The sequence below is a fragment of the Petromyzon marinus genome (genome assembly GCF_048934315.1).
Source record: "Petromyzon marinus isolate PM22_M1 ecotype Great Lakes invasive population chromosome 84 unlocalized genomic scaffold, UKy_Petmar_22M1.pri1.0 chr84_unloc.3, whole genome shotgun sequence".
Lineage (NCBI taxonomy): Eukaryota > Metazoa > Chordata > Hyperoartia > Petromyzontiformes > Petromyzontidae > Petromyzon > Petromyzon marinus.
In genome coordinates, this window is record NW_027422640.1 from 1,170,227 (window position 1) to 1,183,098 (window position 12,872).

At 47.8% G+C, this 12,872-nt stretch overlaps 1 protein-coding gene across 5 annotated transcripts in view; it reads left to right on the forward strand.

Moving 5' to 3' along the window:
• Positions 1-5,385: 5,385 nt before the first annotated feature.
• The window catches only part of LOC116936847 (NACHT, LRR and PYD domains-containing protein 3-like), a 41,503-nt gene continuing 34,016 nt past the window's right edge, over positions 5,386-12,872 (forward strand). For 2 of the 5 annotated variants that reach the window (XM_076059140.1, XM_076059142.1), the window contains exons 1-2: positions 5,390-5,705; positions 8,419-8,629. The gene's annotated coding sequence lies outside the window, so the exon portion shown is untranslated. Of the gene's footprint in view, positions 5,706-8,418; positions 8,630-12,872 lie in introns of all 5 variants that reach the window. The other 3 variants (XM_076059144.1, XM_076059141.1, XM_076059143.1) reach the window with 3 other exon arrangements.

Consider the following 12,872-nt stretch of genomic DNA (forward strand, 5'->3'; position numbering starts at 1 on the left):
GCAAAATCGGCAATGTAATGCCACTTTGATAGAGGAGAGTTTGTAGCCGCTCCACCACTAGCACGTCTCAGGTTGTCATGTCCATCCTTGGAAATGCCACAACTGCAACCGCATGCAAGGTACTTCTATAAGCCATCAGTGGCTCGCTATCTCCTCTTCTCCAGGATGAAAATTGCTGCCTTGCGCTGGACGCAGGACAGAAAACATCGGCCATCCCTTGACAACCTTGTTGGGTTGTGGCAGGTTGATTTTCCGGGATCATAAAGAAGGCCAATAGTGCTCTGTCATCCAACACCGTTGGCAGCAGTCGTAGCACTTCATCGTCAATCAATCGGCTGACTCTGACAGCTGCTTCAAATCTTTTGATGAATGCAATACAATCGCCTCCCGTATTTTTATGCATGGTGGTCAAGGTCTGTTGAACAGCTTCTAGTTGTGGTTGAGTCATTTGATTGGTTCCCGCCTGCTGCTCGACGGGGGGAAGCGATGGCTGCTGCCCTATGGCGCTTTCTCCTCGCCATTGCGGTCCATGGTGGAGATGGATCTGGCTTCAGCCGCGCACTACCTGTTCCTTCCTCTTCTCTTTTCTTCATCATCGAAATTATCAGTCGATCCACCACTGAGGTAAGGTGGTCCAACCTGTCCAACAGCTGCCGCCAATTTTCTTTGTTCGGCGATGCTGGTTCTTGGGTCTTTGGCGGAGCATCCACTTCCATCGGGAACTTGGCTGCCAACGGGGTCCGGCTCTCACTCCCACCATTTGCCGAGTCTCAAAAACCTGGAGCGCTTAGGGTTGATAACTCGTCCTCTGCAGGAGCTCTTCGGCGGGTCTTCCTTCTTGAACTTGTAGACTGTATCCCACCACTGCCACCAGAAGCTTCTTTGCAGGTTCCATTTTTGAGAAGAGAGTGCAACTCACACGCTTCACAAGGGTATGACTATCTGCAGCCCCAGTGTTTTCAACTACATTCATCTCGAACAATCTTTCTTAATGGTTTCCACCATGTACAACAGTCGGCCCCGATGTCATCCACCTGCAGTCGTCTTTCAGTCTCCGAGCTAGCGCCCCAATTGCGGGCCTCGCTCTCCCTTTTCTACCCACTCAGCCTCGCCCTGGCAGCTTCCAGCAGTTTCCTTGGTACATTCTTCCAGCAGACTCAACCGTCTTCTACTTCCTTTCTCTTAGATGGCAAAGGATATAGTGGTGTCAGTGTTGATGGGTGGAAACAGATGCAGGGTACTGTACGAGGGAAGGTTCATGTGAGTCGTACTTTTGCGTTGTAAATACGTTATCGTGAAATAAATCATCTAGACAATCTAACCTGCGAAGGAGCTTCTTTAAACACGTGAGTGTTAGACTGCGTATTTCCATTTTACCAGTGGGTCAATGAGGGAAGCGGATGGTGAGTAAGGTAGTGAGTGATGGGATGAGTAGGTCGTTGGTGAGATTGTGAAATAGTGCGTGAGTGATGTTGGCACAGTGAATGATCAGGTGGTTGCCTGGGTTATCAGGTCAATATATGACTCATGAGGAAGGAGAGGACGTATTTATGTGAGTCATAAAGTAAGGGAAGTGGGTGAGTTCATAATGGAGTAAGTAGTAATTTATTTAGTTAAAACAGGCGAGAACTAAAGAGACTAGGATGATTCTCATTTGCAAGAGAGACCTGGATCACCAAAATAACAAAAGCTAAATAAAAACACAGAGTTACAGTAATGAAAAGCATATATAAACAATAGAAAAACAACTGCTGTGTCTCATGGGAAATCGATATAATGGAGTTAAGGGATGATAGAATATGTGAGTAATGTGCGACATGGATGTCCTCTGGCCCCTACACGACTTAACATTTTCTTTGACTACTTAGTAATGAGACGATTTCCATGGATGTACCAGTAGAATTTATATCTGGTATAGATATAATGGGAGGCTGATCGATGCACGAGTCCGGTCATGGTATGGCTCTCTATAGTTAAACCATATTATGAATGCGGATGATCTGGTGATTACTGCACACTCTAAGGAGTTGGAGACACTCCATCTAAACACGGAACATGCTACAAAAATATGGGCCGTTACCATCAGCCCCACAAAATCAAATCACCTCCCTGGGTATTTTACATCATCAAAATGCTCCCCTCCCTCAATTCCACATGTATTTTGAGGCAGTTGTGGAGAGAGTGGAGATATTTCCGTACTTGGGCAGTGTGCTCATGACCAACTCTGTTTTGGGAGCCGAGGTCTCACTTCGATTAATTCGAGCGGCATTATATTTTCATCAGCTGCGTAACATTGTATGGAAGCTACCTGATCTGTTACTCCATACAAACCTTCATGTCTTCTGGACCACAGTTATGCCTTCCCTTATTTCTCTCTATAGGATTATCTGCAATGGTTTGAAATATTTGGTCTAGCCTGCCTACGATCTATCCAGGGTTTAACCAGACTGGACTTTGTGAGGAGGCCAAAATTTCCTGAAATATCTGGACAAAGGCTCATCAGTGGGCTCTTCCGGCAAGTCAGGCTCCATTGGCTGGGTCATGAAGTCTATATGCACTGTCACCGCATCCCCAAGCAGCTTCAATTTGGGCGGATAGATCATGCTAAACAGGCGCGGCATGGGCTACAGAAGAGATGGACTGATGTGGTACAGAAGGATGTGGAGCTGATTGAACTTGCTGATGACTGGTAGCAGCAGTGTCGCGATAGGCCTATGTGGAGGAGGTTCATGAAAGACTCTACTGGGGAGGTGGAGGCAGTTGCCCTCCAGCAATAGCGTAGGGCAGCGGAGCGACACTCATAACAATGAGCAGAGCGCTATACGACTGAAACACTGAAAGTTGGCACAGTGGGGAGCACGGCTTTTCCATCTGCCCGTCATCACCTTAAGTCAACCCATGGTACCTGTGTCTATTCATGACTTCCTGCCAGCCATCCTTCGACACTTCAAGTGACCTCAAAATGCACCAAGCACCGCACAAAAGCGCTGTGGTGATGTCACTGCCACTTAGGGGCAAACGGCGATTATTGTCTTCTTGTTGTGTGTGTGTGCACGGACGCATATACCCCTGTGAGTGTGTGTGTGGGGAGAGATAGTGCAATGGTGAACACTGTCTACCATCCCACCGATCCCAGTTCGATTCCCACTCACGACCAACACCTTTAACGATTATATCAATGGTTGCTGGGCTTTCCGTCGATCGACTCAGCCTCAAATAAGTGCCTGGTGTGTTGTGTAAATATCACCACTGGCGAGACAAAGGCAGCCGGGCGTGGTTCTGTCCACGCACCCCCTCGTGCGACATTCCAGCCTTCATAGGCGCTGCTGGCTAACAGCACTTGCCCCAACATTCTGGTTAGGCTATTCGGGGGATGACTGTCGCTGTTGTGTGTGTGTGTGCTTGCGGGCGTTCACCCTCAACCCCCCCGTGTGCAGTTATGGGGACTCATTATGCCCCCTCCCGACAAACGGGCCCACATCCAGACTCAAGGTAAGTGACAATAAAAACATTTTTTTTTCTATTTACGTAACTTTATTTTTTGTTTACCATACAGTATTTATTACAGTATTATTTGCAAATGTATAATATTCCGTGTTATGACTTTAACAATGCTTCCAATTTTTTGTTAAACCGTAATACATTTTACAACACTTCCAGTATGTGAATTTAAATACAGTACACTATTTTATTCAGACTTATGAACTGTTCGACTTACTAACGATTCTCTGTAATGGAATCCAAAAGTTGTACTATTCATTAACAACACCTCCCATTGGTATGGTTGACTACATGTGATGCAAAATAAGTTAAACATAGATAAATATATATTGTACAACACTTTCCCCAACAGTGTGTTGAGGCTACATGGGGGACCTTTGTGTTTGTGCTTGTGATTGTATTGTGGAGGCCTTCTTCGGTGCTGCTCCTTGCTAATAGCACTTGCCCCAATAGTCTCTTGATTCTATACGGGGAACGTTTGTCTTTGTGAATAATGTTTTAATTGGGGCGGTGTCATTTTCAAAATTGCCCCAATGTTTTTAAATGGTCGACTTGCGTTTCAGCCATTTTCGGACCCAATTAATACATCTCTTCATTTCTTGAGCTTGGTGGCGGTGGTGGCAGCTGTGGCAGCGGCGGTGGCAGTGGCGTTGGTGGTGGTGGCATCTTTGTAAATTTGAGAAATGGCGCATTTCAGCTCTTTCAGCTGTCTACTGAGATGCCGGCACTCTTTGCGCATCTTCTCTTCGCCGTGCCACTTTTCCTCGTGACGCGCCAGCTTCCCGCGCAGCCTAAACTGCTTCTGCCCTCTCTGTGGATTCAGGAAGTTCAACTCCCTCAGGTGGATGCGCAGCGACCTACGGAGACCTTCCTTTTTACAGCGCAGCGACATTTGCCGCTGTGCTGCATTGCAGTCTTGGAGAAAATCCGCACGGAGAGACGCACGCTCGCAGCAAGGCACTCTCGTGGACTCCAGCTCCAACTGGTGCTCTTTAAGCTGTTGAACCAGGCCCCTGTTCTCTCTCTGGAGAGTCTCTCGGTTATCCATCAACTCCTCCTGCTGCTGCTGTAGCTTCAGATGGGGCGTCTTGTTCCTCTGACAGAGCTCCACATTCTGCTGGCCCATCATCTCCCTTTGCAGCGTCGTGGTCTCGCGGTGAAAGTCTGAGATGGCAAGCGTAAAACGAAGATAAATGAAGATCCCCATCCCAATCAGGGCCAAGAGCAGAACGCCAACGATCAGCAGCGCCATGCTCAGCTCCTGTTGACGGCACGCGGGACAGAAGCAAGTGTGAGGCAAGTCACGAAGGGGCTTTATTTATATAACTTCTTTACCGGATGTGACGTACACCTTGACGTAACAGTCATCCCTGCCCACTTATTGTCAATCATTGCCAACCACGTGACTCCACGGCCCCGCCCCTAACCGCGCAGCTCCTCCCCCATACTCTTCTTCCGCCTGCCCCACGTGACGCGAAGCGAGCCAATCACGCGAGAGGCGGCGCACGGTCGGCCCCGCGACCGCTTCCCGCCATTCTTGCAATGGGCGGTGGGGGGGCGAGATCACTCCACGTCGCGAGCGGGAGGAGGAGGGATTAGGGGGAGGGGCCAGGAGGGACGAGGGGGAGGGGCCAGGAGCGGGAGGGGGGGAGCCGTGGCGCCGCTCTTGGGCCGCGAGGCCTCCCCCTGGGCCCGCGGCGCCACGCGGAGACCGCGACAGCAGCAGCAGCAGGAGATGGTGGTGGTGTTTGTGGTTGTAGGCACGGGAGAGGTGGTGGTGGTGTTTGTGGTTGTAGGCACGGGAGAGGTGGTGGTGGTGTTTGTGGTTGTAGGCACGGGAGAGGTGGTGGTGGTGTTTGTGGTTGTAGGCACGGGAGAGGTGGTGGTGGTGTTTGTGGTTGTAGGCACGGGAGAGGTGGTGGTGGTGTTTGTGTTTGTAGGCACGGGAGAGGTGGTGGTGGTGTTTGTGGTTGTAGGCACGGGAGAGGTGGTGTTTGTGGTTGTAGGCACTGGAGAGGTGGTCACGGACAGGCGGTGAGTGCCAGGTAATGGGAGGGTGGAGTGAGTGAGGAGAATTAATAGGTTAGGAGGGTGAGTGAGTGAGTTCATGAGGAGAATTAATTGGTGAGGAGGGACCTCCTGCCAGCGGGCGTTCGACACTTCACGTGGCCTCAAGGTGCACATGGCCTGGCACAAGCGTCGTGGTAACGTCACCACCACTTAGTGGCGAATGGCAGTTGTTGTAAACGCATGTACATATGTGTGTGTACATGTGTGTGTACATGTGTGTACACGTGTGTGTACATGTGTGTGTACATGTGTGTGTAAACGCGCGTGTGTGTGTGCATGTGTGTGTCGAATCAGCCTCAAATAAGTACCTGGTGCAGCGTGCAAACGACGCCATTAGGGAGGTAAAGGCGGCCGGACGTGGTGTTGGCCACCCAACCCATCGTGTGCCGTGTAGGCCTCTATAGGTGCTCGCTAACAGCACTTGCTCCGACAGTCTGTTAAGGCTACACGAGGGATCTTTGTCTTTGTGTGTGTAAGCGCGCGTGGGGAGCGGTGGCGCCGTGGTTAGCGCACTGCGCTATGAACCACTCATGTTCGACATTGTTGACGAATATCTTAACCTGTCTCGGGCCTCCCCTAAGTCGACTCGGCATATTATCACAATTGAGGAACCAAAGGCGGCTGGGCATGGTGCTAGCCAGGTACCCCCTCGTTCGCCATTCTCTCTTTTATATATACTCACTACTCTACGGGACGTCTGGCAAAATATTACAAAGCTGCAGCATTAACAAAACTCTTTGGTACGTGTCGTGACCCGGTAGTGCAAGATCTGACCATGTCTGTCCAGTGCTCGCCAGGTCACATTGGCTTCCTGTTGCCGAACGAATCGACGATAAGGTCGCACTCATTACACACAAAGTGCTTGCCACAAATGATACACAATACCTTGCTGATCTCGTTAAGGAGCATAATCTATCACGCAAACCCCAGTCACCATCGCAGCAGCTATTGACTCACCATCGAACAAAGACGGTCACTGCATCGCGCGCTTTTCGATGCGCTTCTGCAGCCGTCTGGAATGTTCTTCCATCCGATATTATGAAGCCACTGGGAGCTATGCACTTTTAAATCTAGATTGAACTCTAATTTATTTAGAGCTGCTTTTTGTGTTTAGTTTGTTCTTACCCTGCACCTCCGATTATCATACGGTGCGAAATAAGTTCAACATACATAAATACTCACGAACTGAACTTTCACAAATATGTTCAAGCTATACGGGTTATCTTTGTCTTTTGGGAATGTTTGCGTGTGTGTGTGAATGAGTGAAGCGAGTGTACACTTACACCACTGAGTGGTGCTTTTCGCGTTGTTAATCATAACTCCTGCCAGACAGATTTCCACGAGACCCAGGAACAGAAGTTCTCGCAGTAACGCTCACCAAACGCCACTGTTTTAGTGAGCGTTGTTAAAAACGGAGATTTAAATAGCAATGCATGCTATGTAACTTGGGTAAAAATGTAACTCTTACACAGGGAGTGGTTTTGGGCTGGAGTCGTGAGCGGTTCACATGGGGGAATTTATATCCGTGCACGTGTAGAACACATACACACCTACACCTATAACAGTGCACACACTCACACAGTGTGGGGGGTGAGACTACTTCATAGCCAAAAACAAATCAGAATTTTGTCTTAAATCGCGGTTGCCAAGTGCAGGCACAAAGGTCAATAACGCAAAGCGGTCAGCTACAAACAGCACAATTCAAATTTTAATTTAAAGCTTCCGTGACTGCAGGGATTCATATTCTTGGTTCTTTCGGTAAAGTCACGTAGAAGGGAAACAATAAAACAATTCAAGTTGTAATAGATGAGAGTTAACACGTTTCTAGACATTGACCCATGATGTATCAAATAACTTGGGACAAAGACGATGGGGGGGAATTTCCAAGTGGAGCAGTGCGATAGAAGACCTGGACTATGGTGAGGCCATGTTGGTCTAATGCAGACGATATCAGCAGGGATACAAGTTCTGTTTTGTGGAGGCACAACGGGCTCAGATATTTCACATTTAATATTTAGCGTGATTTTAAAGATAAATAATATGTTAACTAACTGGCCTGCTATCTCAGTAGTAGAGTAAGCGGCTTTGCAATCAGAATGTTGAGTTCAAACCCTGGTTGTGGTTGACTCATCCCATCATCTTAATGGGTCGATAAAGTGAGCACGACTTTGTGGGGAAGTCCAGTTAGGTGAAGTCAAGTCAGTCTCATTTGCAAGTTGCCCGGGGTCAGAAAAATAATAAATTATCGTGGAGCTATAGTCTACCAGCCATTAAAGCGTCACACGATCTCAATACTGCTTGTCTTGAGAATTGAAATCGCTCCCGTCATAGAAAAGTGGAATTATCACGACCACCGGAACAGGGCTGTAAGCAAGAGATAATCACCACCTCAATGCTTATTTTAGGAACAAATCACTTTCACTTTAGACATATAATAAGTGTCGCGGAGTGAATCAGTGCATCACACGAGTTGCGTGAAAGGTGAGATGATCACATTGGTGGTTATAGTGAGGTGAGCTCGCCGAGCAATGACAAGTCACCTGGCAAGGAATTAAATCAAAATAACCAACATTGTCTCGGTACAATGTAAACAGGCGTGTCTCACTTAAACGAGCGAGATACGTTCGGAGAAAAATGCTCGATAAGCAAAAACTCGCCAAAGATCATCGTTATCCCATTGACTCCCATACTAAAAAGCCAAGCTACGTTTCAGCCTCGAAATGTTCCACTCTTGAACACCCCCCCACCCGCCCCTCCCACCCATTCCGCCCCCCCTCCCCGCAACCATTGACCCACCCCACCCACCCCTCCCCCCCACCCGCGTGGATCTGATTGGCAACCTTGGAGGCGGCCTAACTTGAAGGCGGTGCTCCCAGCGTGAGCCGAGGAGGAGGAATCGCCCCTTGCTGTTGCTGCTGGAGGAGGCTTGCTCATGCCACTGCTGGCGTCAAGGTCTCAGCTAGGGTAGCAGTGGTGGTGGTGGCGGCACGGGGAGCCGGGCCGCGTCTGCGCGTGTCGCGAGCGACAGACACGGGCGACTCGACACTTTACAGCGTGGGTGAGTTGTGGGGAGTTTGCAGTGTGTGGAGTAGGGGGGGGGGCTGTAAACAGCCTGAGGCAAGTGGTGGTAACGAGCGCCTGTGAAGGCCAGCATGGGATACGGTGGGTGGCAGTGTGGTCCAGACATACACAGCCTGCTTAGGCAACACCCGGAATGTTTTATGTATCACTAGCAGGAAGTACCCGGCATTGTTCAAGCATATACGGGGGTATCTTCGTGAAAGGGAGTCCACGTGAGTCGTCCTGGCAAGCGGACTCTTGTTCCGTCGGTCTCGTCACGAACAGTTGCAGGGCACATGGCAGCAACGCTCGCAGTTGACTCCCAGACTTTTCTTTCCCCAAGCTCCGAGCCCTTTCTGTATGTTTTTTTCGCCTGCCAATCTGTATTTCTTTTGGGGATGTTACCCAATCCTCCATCTGTTTCCCCGTGTTTCCTCCTGGTGCTTATTTCGACTTGGTTTCCGTTGGCGAAGCCCTGCCGTGACCCCTCCAACGAACCTCCCCCCCCCCCCACTTTGCACAAGAAGAGCACGCAAGTGTGGTCCACATCTCCACAAATATGGCTGTCGCCTGATAAAGCTGGTTGTAATTGCTGGCGAAACGATGTACTCGGATTGTAAATGTTGTGGCTTGGCTGTCCCAAGACACACGGTGTGCTGTACTCGTGACGAATTGACACGTTCTGTTTACGTGACAACCCTTACTAGTTGGCTGTGTTGGGTAGTGGTGGGTTTAACGACATATTTATTTATTTACGCAATCTAACCAAAAAAACCTTTATTATGGATGATATTGATCACGAAAGCCGTCGTGTTAAAAAAATATAAACAATTACCTCTTGTTACAAAATTAGCGTCTCTGAAGTGCTTCGTTACAATTGTATCCCACGCCTCTATTTTCCTAACTTTTTTTATTTCATAAAATATTTCACTTGCAAATTCCATTGACGTTGAATGTTTCGTGCACATGGATGCCCAGAGTTTATGGGGTGGAGTAGTTGCACAGTGCTTGGAGCACTGCACTACAAACCAATGGCATAGAATCGGAGGCGAGTGAAAAATGAATCAACTCCTGCCCACCCCCCCCCCCCCCCCCTTTGCTTCACCAACCCGCACTGAGCAGCATAGTGAAGTATGCTAAAAACATTACTACCGACAAGGCATCGCATACAGGTCTGGTTGTGCATTGTAATTCTTTAGTTCCTTTGTGAAATGTAATACTTGGCGAGATACTTGCTCATTTAATCTGGTGCATTTACTATTTATTTTGCGCGTCTGTGCACTGGTCACGTTACTTGGATTTGTTCATTGTCGTACGAGTTTAATCTGATGCTATCTTGGTAGAGCACCCAGTGGCCTCGGTCTCTTTACTTCCCTTTGTGTCACTGTATTCTTACCAGAGGATGTTGTGGTGCCACAGTGGCAAAATGTTAACTACCACGCCTGGTATGGAGGAGGTTGTGGGTTCGATGCCAACCATGACGCCTGTGTATTTGGAGTTTGCATGTTCTCGCCGTGGTCGCTTGAACGTACCTCGGGTTCTCTAGATTTTCCCTCCACATTTAGAAACATGCATTTCGAGTTTTTGGCTGCTATACATTTCCTCATTATAGGACATTTCGTTGAACATTCATTTGTGGTCAGGTCCTTTCTGAAAAACAGTTATATAGTTCCATGGGCCTTACCTGGTAAAAAAAAAAATAGTTTTGGGTTGTTCACAGTGTGATGTATTTAATTGCAATGCTAATTTAAAGTCCATATTTTAACAAGAATAGTGTTGTTTTTGTAAAGTTAATACTTTTGTAGTCTATTACGTCCAGTCAGTTGAGGGAGCGATATCCCCCACTGCACCCTGAGCCCCGTGGTGCCGCCTATGGGACTCATCCTCACTCAGAAGCCAAAGTTCACCACGGCGCTGTTTCGAGCAGAACCTACCTCGCTGTTTTTTCAAGTAAATAAAAAGCAGCACTTTAGCAAATGTGCCATGGAACTCAGAGTCTTGTCATTCAGCATCCTTATGTGCTGTCTCGCCCGTTGCATTAGTTAGTGAAGCTGTTTTGTTTATGATCCTTTCTCTGGCACTCGATTTATCTGGTTTTCATCATATCTGGGTCAACTTCCGAAGAGGAATGTCTCATCCCGTAAACCTTTCCAAGAGCTTTCTAGTTACATTTTTATTTAAAACTTTCGTGACTGCAGTAATTCATATTCTTAGCTCTTTCGGTAAAGTCACGTTGAAGGGAAACAATAAAATATATATAAAATAATAAAAATTATCACGACGTTTCGACCATAACACAAACGGTCGTCATCAGGTGTGTCGACCGTTTGTGTTATGGTCGAAACGTCGTGAGAATTTTTATTGTTTTTTATACATTTTATTATTTTATTGTTTCCCTTCAACGTGACTTTACCGAAAGAGCTAAGAATAAGCTTTCTAGTTGTGGGTCTTACACGTGCTCCCTCTCTATCAATCAGGTGGTGCACCTGCCAGTTTGTATTTTTTCTCCTTTTCTCCAAACCAGTCTAAAGTTGGGTGGGGTGAATAATACAGGTCTTTTTACGGGGCTATGGTTGACATCCCTGATCTGAAGACATCTAAATAAGTGTGAGTGTGAAATATCATGGTGCGTGCAAAATTGCTCAAATGTCTTCACTCTCCCTTTCTCGGTTAAAGATTGGCTACTTTTTCCAGGCCAGTCTCTTTCAAACTGGGTCAGCAAACCCCATGCCTCCCAATTTCGATGAGGAATCACTCCACAATAGGGATTGTCTGTGTATGGGGTTAGGGAAGGACATTGGTTTATTTTTGCATATTCCTAAAGTTCAGGTGACCGTCCATTTGGGTTTCATGTTTCTGCACCTGTCCTTGGAGGGGAGGTGATTCTTGATTTTGACCACGAGTTAATGGAGTCCTCTTATGCTTTTTACGTCCCATTTTTTTCCGAGTTAATCCAATGCCCAATGTTCTGGAGGGCCATCGCTTTGTGGTATTTAAGGGAATCTGGAAGGGGCTGGCCCCCCATCATTTCGAGGCAGGGTAAAAGAGTGATCGTCTTTTCGTGCCAAATTTCGTCTTCAAAATTAAGTCAGCAATGTGGGAATGGAGTATCTTAAAAAAGGCCTTCAGGAAACATGTCCGGACCATGCTAAAGTGGTATAGGAGCTTGGGCAGAGCCATCATCTTAACCAGATGGGATATTTTGGGGAGAAAGACGGGAACGTCCATCCATGCCTCAAGCGAGGTGGTCATCGGCTGCAGAATAGTGTGAAAATGTTTTTGAAAGAGCAACGAAAGCGATGAAGGATGATCACTGCCAGGTACTTCATTTGTGTAGGGAACCATCTGAAGTACAGAAGCTTCAGCCAGTTTTATCGAGACCTGGGTGAGGGAGGATCTGGCTGAAATCAATCAAGGAAGGCATGGCTGCCGGCAGAGATGGTGTCCCCTCAGAAGTCCCCAATTACTTTAGTCCCTAGGGGACTCCGATGACTGGCAAACTTGAACACTAAAAATATGAAAACCGAATGCATCTCAAAGGCATGACAGGAGGCGATGGTCATTGCAATACCAAAACTGGGCAAGCCAACTGACAACCCGGGAAGCTATAGGCCATTATCACTCCTGTTGATGACCTATGACCACCTGGAAAGTATCATCGTCCTGAGAATTAGCCCCCTCATCGAGTCAGTGATCCCTGAAGAACAAGTGGGATTCCGGCCTGGACGCAGCTTTTGTGATCAATCTTTGGCCTTTGCTACGCACAATAAAGCTGGACTCCAGAAGAAATCCAAGACTGGCACAGCCGGTCTTGGATTTCAGGTAACAAGCTGAGATTAGGAGCACTCCCTTTAAGAGTGTGCTCCTAATCTCAGCTTGTTACCTGTATAAAAGACACCTGTCCACAGAAGCAATCAAATCAATCAGATTACAAACTCTCCACCATGGCCAAGACCAAAGAGCTCTCCAAGGATGTCAGGGACAAGATTGTAGACCTACACAAGGCTGGAATGGGCTACAAGACCATTGCCAAGCAGCTTGGTGAGAAGGTGACAACAGTTGGTGCGATTATTCGCAAATGGAAGAAACACAAAAGAACTGTCAATCTCCCTCGGCCTGGGGCTCCATGCAAGATCTCACCTCGTGGAGTTGCAATGATCATGAGAACGGTGAGGAATCAGCCCAGAACTACACGGGAGGATCTTGTCAATGATCTCAAGGCAGCTGGGACCATAGTCACC